The sequence below is a fragment of the Erinaceus europaeus genome, chromosome 2 (assembly GCF_950295315.1).
Source record: "Erinaceus europaeus chromosome 2, mEriEur2.1, whole genome shotgun sequence".
Classification (NCBI taxonomy): Eukaryota; Metazoa; Chordata; class Mammalia; order Eulipotyphla; family Erinaceidae; genus Erinaceus; species Erinaceus europaeus.
The window spans coordinates 22,892,154-22,901,612 of record NC_080163.1 but is presented as its reverse complement, the minus strand read 5'-3'; the positions used below and the strand labels follow the sequence as shown (position 1 = coordinate 22,901,612).

Below are 9,459 nucleotides of genomic sequence, written 5' to 3'. Positions count from 1 at the left end.
TCCATTTCTGTTTCTTTTCCTCAAGATTGTTTTTGCCACTTAGGTGTTTTATTGTTATAGAAAAATGACTGTAGTTTTTGTTCTATTCTATTAAAAGAAGCTTGCTGGAACTTTAATAGGTATAAAATTAAATTTGCATATGGCTCTGAGTAGGATATTCATATTGATGGTATTAATTCTTCCAATCTATGAGCATGGGATGTTTTTCCATTTCTTGGTATCATTTTCTATTTCCTTGAATGGTGACTCATAGTTTTTAGTATACATGTCTTTAATTTATTTGGTCAGCTTTATTCCTAGGTATTTATTGATTTTGCTGCAACAGTGAATGGGAGTGAATTCTGGATATCCTCTTCTTTGGACTTAGTGTTTTCATAAATAAATGCCACTGATTTCTGTACATTGATTTTGTAAGTGGGCACTTTGCTATATTGCCTAATAACTTCCAGTAGCTTTCTGCTGGATTCTTTAGGTTTTTATATGTATACTGTCATATAATCTTCAAATAGTGAGAGCTTAACTTCCTCCCTTCCAATCTTTATTCCTTTGATTCCTTTCTGTTGCCTGATTGCTATGGTGAGAACTTCCATTACTATTCTAAAGAATAAAAATATGGAACACTTCACAAATTTGCTTGTCATCCTTACACAGAGGCCATGCTAGTCTTCTCTGTATCATTCCAATTTTAATATATGTGCTGCTGAAGCAGGTACCTTAAATGATTATTTAAGCTTGCAGACAGTACAGTTCATTCTCTATACTGTGAAGTTCTTTGGACTTTGACAACTGCATTGTGTCAAGTATCTATCTTGTCACTATTATACAAAACAGTTTCACTACCTTAAAACTTTCTGAGTTTCACACATTTAACTTCTCCCCAAAACTGGGGTAACCACATAATATTTCTTTTTTCATCAGTGATTTAATAGTGATTGTCAATATTGTGGGTAAGAGGGGTATAATTGCATACAATTCCTACCACCAGAGTTCTATATCCCATCCCCTTCATTGTACCTTTCCATTTCCTTTCTCCAGACATTAAATGATTTGAATTCTAGAGTCTGTAGCCTTAATAAGATAAATCCTTTCACCTGCAGATCTTTATTTTATTTTCAGCTGAATATGGAAGATTAATAAAACCTTTTTTATTTGTTTATTTTATTTTATGATGAGTGACAAGTCTATTGGATAGGAGGGGTACAATTCTACACAATTCCCACAAAAGTTTCATATCCCATCCCTTCCATTGAAATCTTCCCTATTCTTACTTTAAAAAAATATTTTACTTCATGAATAAAGACAGAGAGAAACTGAGTGGGAAGGGGGTGATATAGAGGAAGAGAGACAGAGAGACAACTGTAACCCTGCTCCACCACTTGTGAAGCTTCCCTCCTGGAGGAGGGGGCAAGGGGCTTGAACCTGGGTCCTTGTGCATTGTCATGTATGTGCTTGACCAGATGCACCACTGCCTGGACCGCTAATAAAACCCGTGTGTGTGTGTGTGTGTGTGTGTGTGTACACATGTGCATATATTTGTACAGATTCTCTACAAATGTTGACACATTGGAAATGATCAGGAAGGATTTATACTAAGATAGTGATCTAGTAGATTGTTGGACTTTGATTTAAATCACTAAGTTATCCCTAAAAATTAGAGGAGAGGAATGGAAAAAAATAGAAGAGAAATGAGAGAAACTGGTTGGTTGGTTCAATTTAGTAAATAATCAAACCCATGCTGAGCTGTATAAGTCTATTCTCACCAACATTTATAAGTTGTCTTATTGCTCTGTAAGCACATGAGCTAAAATATTCCTAGGTACAACAGTATGATCACATGTCTATCGTTAATTAAAAAGTTACCAATGAGTTGGGACAAAATTATTTCAGCTGTATTGCCGACTGTAACTAACATGTATTATTACCACAATGAATTGAGGATGAAGAAGAAAGAGAGAAGGGTGACTGCTACCATTGTGTTCTGACAAATTCCTACAAGTCAAATATGGACCTTTCAGAGAGGGAGACATTCACTATCTATATGATTATATGTGATTAACGGAGATTTGTGAAAGCTTTTTATCTGTGTTACGTTAAGATGGTGATTTTTTCCCTTCCTACTCTTGAAAATCATATAAAAACAATGAAAATAAATTTAAAGAGTATCTCTATTATGATTCAGTAAGAGAAAGATAAAAATAAGAAAGAATAGGTTTAGTGACTATAAAGAAATTAAATGATGAAGAGTGGTTAGAGATAAGGTAGATGTCAGCAAAAAGTGAAGAAGTGTATTCAGGGAGGAAAAAAATTACCATTAAGGAAAGTCTTACATGAGCGAATGATATCTTAAAGGTCAACAAACACTCTTTTCTGAGAGCAAGTGGCTTCTTTCTGTAGGAAAAAGAATGTGCAGGTTTGCTAGGGGAGGTTTTTAAGAATTAATTTTGTTCTATGAAGCAAAGGTTGAAAATCATCTAGAAAAGGCACCCTTGGAGATAACATTTTGGCTGTGAATGAAAAGTGTTAGATTAAGATTGCAGTCTCTGGTTTCACTGATAAGATAATACAAATTGAAATAAGTCATATAAAACAAGAATTTAAGAAGAAGCTCTTCTCAAGTAAGACATAAACACGACTCCTCTCAAATAGAGACATATGAAGATGCATTTGATGTAACATATGATGGCAATTTGGAAAAACATTTTCCTCATCACAAATTAGAAAGAAAAATTGTACAATCATAAGATCTTTACAATAATAATAATGGATTGAGAAAAAAGAGATAGCAAAATACTACATTGATGAGAAAATTTAGTTACACAATAGATAAATTCTTAGTTCAAAATATTTCACCATGAATATTATTAGAAATAGCTTACTGTATTAATTTCCTATGGGAAGAGATAAAAATAAATCTATGACGGAAATGAAAGATGATTTGATAAAGCCTAGAATGAAGTGGAAGAAAGCAACATTACTGGATAAATAAAGGTATATGAAAAGGATTCAAGAGACAGGAAGATTCATTAAACCAGACGAAAATATATATGATACACAATCATAAAAGAAATTAAAATTATATAAGTAAGTAAACTATTTAAAACTGGACAAGGACGAGCAGAGAATCAATTCCTGAAGGCCAGCACAAACTGTTCTGCAGATGCTCTCCAATTGAAAAAAAACAGTGGAAAACATTTTGAAGGCAAACCAATGAACATTCAGAGAACAGGAACTTGCACTGCAGGCATACAGAAAAGAAATATTTGGTCAAGAAAACCTATTCAAGTTGTGTAAGAAAAGGAAAATTCTAAGGCATATGAACCGCAATCCATTGAGCCTGCTCCAGTTCAAAGGGACATCTTCACTGTGACTGGCAGAACTAAACCAAGGGGGTGGGGATTCCCAGCTGGGAAAACTAAGTTTGGAAACTCAAGACTCCCTTGTTTTCAAAAGATTTGCATGGCTGAGGCTTTGAGTCCCATGTTCAATCTTTACACCACCATAACCCAGAGTTGATCAGTACTCTAGTCTCTCTCTCTCTATCTATCTCCTTCCCTCTCTCTGTTCCTCCCTCTCTCTCCCCTCATTTTATATAAATGAATTAATTAACTGAATATTAAGAAAAAAAACAACAACCAGAGTGTGACAAGTCTTAAGGGCAAGTAAGTTCAGAGCCTTCCCCAGAAGAACTGACTTTATTGTCTTCACCAGGCAATTGGCTGCTGAGATTAAATGGGTTCTAGGGTGTTGTTTTTTTCTTGTTTATTTTGTTTTTATCTGCAGACTTATGGCTCTGGGCTGACTTTTTTTTCCGCTTCAGGAAGGTGTTTATTACTATCCCTATTTTTTATTGATTTAATAATAATAGATAAGATTGTAGGATAAGAGAGTTACAGTTCCATACAATTCTCACCACCAAAGTTCTGCATCCCACCCCTCCACTGGAAGCTTTCCTATTCTTTATTCTTTTGGGAATATGGACCCAGGATCATTATGGGGTGAAGAAGGTGGAAGTCTGGCTTCTGTAATTGCTTCTCCACTGAGCATGGGTGTTGGCACGTCAATCCATACTCCCAGTCTATTTCTATCTTTCCCTAGTGTGGTAAGGTTCTGGAGAGGTGGGATTCCAGGACACATTGGTGAGGTCATCTGCCAGGGAATTCAGGTTGGCATCATGTTTGCATCTGCAACTTGGTGACTGAAAAAGCATTAAGATACAGGGCAGAACAAAATGTTTAATAGTCAGGAACCTAAAGGCAAGAATATAGCAGATGAGATTTGGCGTCTCCATTTTAGAAAAAGCTAGGAAATTTATTTTAGGTATGTTCCAAGGGACCCATGACTTCATTAATTTTTGCCTCATCGTGATAGCTAACATGCAGGTGGACCAAAGGTATTATCTAGGGAGATGGTATCGTGTCAGAGCCGGAAATAGGATTAGAAAGCTGGATCAGGGCAGAGAGTAGCTTCCAAACGTGGGAAAAGTATATAAATATCATTAATTGTAAACCCCAATGATTTGATCTGGGGTCCGTATTCAGCAAAGGAACCTGTGTAACCCCTGCATCCCTATATGTCTGAGCTTGCATTTTGTAGTTATAGCAAAGAACATTCTAGGGTGCCCTCATTGCAGGACATGTCTTCCTCAAGTGGTAGAATATATTGATGGAACCTTCCTTCACAGAATGGGATATATCGTCCCTACCATTGTTGTTCTACATTGAGGGCAAGGTCCTATAGTGAGGCCCACAAGTTGGTCTGCTATGCTGTTCCTGATGGAGATGACCAGTGATGGTGGAGAGAGGGATTTGTTAGAGTTCTAGGCTATAGGCTGAGTTTTTTTTTTTTTTTCAGAGAGAGAGAGAGAGAGAGAGAGAGAGAGAGAGAGAGAGAGAGAGAGAGAGAGAGAGAGATGTGATGCCACAGTACTGAAGCTTTCCCCCAGTATGGCAGGGATCATACACATAGAAAAACAGGCTATTTTGCAGCCCCACTGAATATTGTTTTGGCTTAATAATTTTCCCTCAAGAGGATGGAGGAAATGCATGCCTAATGGGACTCTTTTTTTTTTTTTAAGAAAACTATTTATTTTTACTTTGTTGAACAGAGATGGAAAGGACTTAAGAGGGAAAAGGGAGAGTGAAGAAGAAAGAGATATAGCTGCAGTACTGCTTCACCACTCATGTAACTCCATCCCCACAGGTTGTAGCCAAGGTCCTCATGCATGGTCATGTGTGAACTAACCAGGGACAGAAAATGCTGCCAGACAGGAGAGTTTCATGAGCAGTGAAGCAGGTTTCAGGTGTCTATTTCTCTCCCTCTCTCTATCTCTCTCCTTTCTCCTTTTCTTTGTCCTACTGAACAAAATAAATGGAAAAAAATATGACTGCCAGAAGCAGTGAATTGGTAGTGCCAGCACAAAGCCACAGCAATAAACCCTGGAAAGGAAAAAAAAGAAAGAAAGAAAGAAAGAAAGAAAGAAAGAAAGAAAGAAAGAAAGAAAGAAATGTTGCTAGAGCACAACTCGTCATTCTATATTCCAAATTGAAGTAATAAGAAGCTAAAGAACAGAGGTATCAAAGCATAGGCACATTCTTCACTGCCGTGGCACTTCCATGTGGCACAAGGGTTTGTACAGACAACCTGATAAGGCACAGATGAGCCACTTCTGGTCAAAGGTAAGCAAACTTGGAGTTCCGTAGTTACATTTCCCTGAGATGAATTTAGTCAAGCAATCCTTGCTGCACTAGAGTAAGGGAAATAATAAATATTTATTTAAGTGGATACAGATATATCCTTAGATTCTCAAGTGAGTCAAACTTTGAAAATCTAGGCAAGACATACGTTTGATTACATAAAAGTAACCTGAATAGAAAACACAATTCTAAGTAAAATCATAGAAGAAACACAAGCTGAGAAAGAACATTTCAACACATACTCTAGATAATGACTGCAAAGTATACAAGAGAACATTTCCTTCCAAAAATGAAAAGGCAAGTTACTTAATTAAAAAAAAAATGAACAAATTTGAATAAACAACTGATGGAGAAATATGTGGAACTGACTTTTAACACAAGCACAAGCATAAATTCATTTTAAAGAAATTAGAAATGCAAATTAAAGCTGTACTGAGATATTATTCTTCCACTTATCAGATTGCCATAATCACCAACAGTGACTTTTTAAAAATTGGATTGTGGCAGCCAGGTGGTGGTGCACTTGGTAAAGTACACACATTACAATGTGCAAGGACCCAGGTTCAAGCTCCTAGCCCCACCCATAGGGGAAAATCTTCCTGAGTGGTGGAGTAGGGTCGTGTTTCTCTGTCTCTTCCCTATCTATCTCCCTTTCTACTCTCAATTTATCTCTGTCTCTATCTAATAAATAAATAAATTAATCAAATTTAAAAATTAAAATAAGGGGTTTGGGTGGTGGTGCACTAGGTTAAGAGCACATAGTATGAAATGCAAGGACCCACACAAGGACCCCAGTTCAAGTCTAGGCTCCTCTCCTGCTGGGGACTCACTTCACAAGTGGTGACATAGGTCTGCAGGTGTATATCTTTCTCTGTCCTTCTCTGTCTTTCCCTCCTCTCTCAATTTCTCTCTGTCCTATAAAAAAAAAAAAGAAAAGAAAGAAAATGGCCTCAGGAGCAATAGATTCATAGTGCAATCACCAAGGCCAGAAATAACCCTGAAGGCAAAAATGAAATAAAATAAAATAAATAAAATTGGATTGTGCTGAGTACAAAAATCGAACAGTTCATGCATCTCTGATGGGAATATCCACTGGTAAGCCCTATTGAGTGTAATTTGAAATTTTCTATATTAAAAATGGGTAGATTGGCACACCAACTCACTTAGTGTGTTGCTTTGCCATGTTTGAGCCTGGACCCATTGTATTGGAGGAAGCTCAAATGCAGTGGTCTCTCTCTCCTCTCTTTCTCCCTGTTTCCACCAAAAAAAAAAAAAAATGAAAAAAAGATTGGGGCATAACTTTTTTTTTCTTTAATTTTTTAAATTTTTTTATTTATTTTTTAATTAAGAAAGGATTAATTAACAAAACCATAGGGTAGGAGGGGTATAATTCCACACAATTCCCACCACCCAATCTCCATATCCCACCCCCTCCCCTGATAGCCTTTCCATTCTCTATCCCTCTGGGAGCATGGACCCAGGGTCATTGTAGGTTGCAGAAGGTATAAGGTCTGGCTTCTGTAATTGCTTCCCCACTGAACATGGGCATTGACTGGTCAGTCCATACTCCCAGTGTGTCTCTCTCTTTCCCTAGTAGGGTGGGTCTCCGGGGAAGCAGAGCTCCAGGACACATTGGTGGGGTCTTCAGTCTAGGGAAGACTGGCTGGCATCCTGATGACATCTGGAACCTGGTGACTGAAAAGAGAGTTAACATGCGAAGCCAAACAAATTGTTGAGCAATCATGGACCCAAAGGTTGGAATAGTGGAGAGGAAGTGTTAGGAGGGTACTCACTGTAAACTCTAGTGTACTTCTACTTTTAGGTATATATTTTGCAGTAGTTTACTGATACGTGTAAACATATGCTCTCTCTCACAGAAACTGGTGTATATCTAGGTTTTGGGACTTTGTTAGAAAGTGAACCACCTGAGATGGAATTAGAGTATATTATGAAAGGAAAGGTCTCACCCGAGTAATGAAGCTGAAGGGTTGTCATTCCACACGTGAAGTCTCTGGACACAGTCTGAAGTGAAGCATGTTGAGGTGGCAATCGTTGTGTTGATTAGGTTGCGATTGGCAGATGCAATATTATTTGATATGGATTGGGAGAGGCATACGGGAAAGTGGGCCCTATCCAAGGGTTCCAGGACTGGGGGAAGTAGAGGCTCTATAGTGGAGATGTGAGGTTCCTGCTGTCTTAGGGTTCAAAAAGACAATCTATAGTTAATGTTAGCATCACATTATTTGATAATTGGGTTAATTTTGAAAAGTCCTTTTGTTAGGGTTTGCTGTACAGTACCCAGAATCTTGTATATGGCTGTGCTATTGGTTGCTTCTGATCTACTTGGTCTAGGCTTTTGAGAGAGTCTGCATATCAATTACACAGCCTATATATTAAAAAGATTGTTTGTGTTTTGAAAAACTTTGAGACATACAACTAATTTTCCCCCTCTCATATTAATTAACTAGTGATTTATATGACTAAATTTTACTAGGAGTGTACATAAACACCATTCCCACCACCAAAAGACTGTGACCCATCCCTCCCACCCACTCCCACCCCCCACTGGCCCAGGAAGCTGCATGTCTGCCCCTCACCACAGGGTTTTTACTTTGATGCCGTACTTACAATTTAGTCAGGTCCTGCTTTTAGTTTCCCTTTCAGATCTTCTTACTCAACTTCTGTTGATGAGTGGGATCATCCCATACTCATCTTTATCTTTCTGACTTAGCTCACTTAACATAATTCCTTCTAGCTCTGTCCAAGATGGATCAGAGAAGGTGGGTTCATTGTTCTTGATAGCTGCATAGTATTCCATTGTGTATATATACCACAGCTTTCTCAGCCACTCATCTGTTTTTGGGCACCTGGGTTGCTTCCAGGTTTTAGCTTCTATGAATTGTGCTGCTATGAACATAGTAGTACACACCTCTTTTTGGTTGGGTGTTATGGAGTCCTTGGGGTATAACCCCAGGAGAGGAATTACTGGATCATATGGAAGGGACAGACCTTCCCCGTGCAACTTAAACCATCTTTGGTCAAAATGTTATCTCTCAGCATTCTAAAGCTATCTAGTTATCATAAGCTAATTAGAATGTGAGCACAGAAAATTAGTTGTTTCAGGTTAGGAAGGAGTTAAAGTATAGCTTTATTTTCTTTAGTACAGAATAATACAATTAATTCATTTTGAGACTTCTCATCTTGATTCAAAGAACAAAATATGGAATTGGATGCTGGTGAATTTACCGATTAGGGGACTTCTGGGAGGCATAAGGAGTAAAGGCAGACAGTCCAGACTTTCCCACAGAAACAACAAATATCTATAATTATTGATCTTAACAAACCTCACCAACTATAACTGAGACATCGGTAGAAACACTCCAGCCTCAAGGGTGAAAAATAGATTGATACTTCCAATTTTCTGACTACCTAGATAAGCATGTCACTGGGATTAAATGCTTTAACTATTTTTTTCTTTTATTAATAACTAAGTTACCTACAATCTTAGGCCAGAGACATCATAACCATTTGACTCTGTCAGTATATAAAATGCTATTATTAGTAGATACCCTTAAATGTCATAAAATTTAGTGAGGTCAATATATTATGGCAAATCCTAACCATTGATTTTTCAAAGAAAAACACGCTCCCAACTAACTTGGTTATAATAATAATTAAGAAACTTTTTCCATTCTCTTTAAGATATGTATTTCTCCTAGTCCTGGAACCTATGCTCTTACTTCTTGATGTTTTTCTCTTCTCTGAT

The 9,459-nt window shown here is 37.4% G+C and overlaps 1 non-coding gene across 1 annotated transcript; it reads right to left on the bottom strand.

The window, feature by feature from the left end:
* Positions 1 to 606: 606 nt before the first annotated feature.
* Positions 607 to 709, bottom strand: LOC132537182 (U6 spliceosomal RNA). The gene has a single exon (XR_009548645.1). It is a non-coding gene; the product is annotated as a U6 spliceosomal RNA (small nuclear RNA).
* Positions 710 to 9,459: the final 8,750 nt, after the last annotated feature.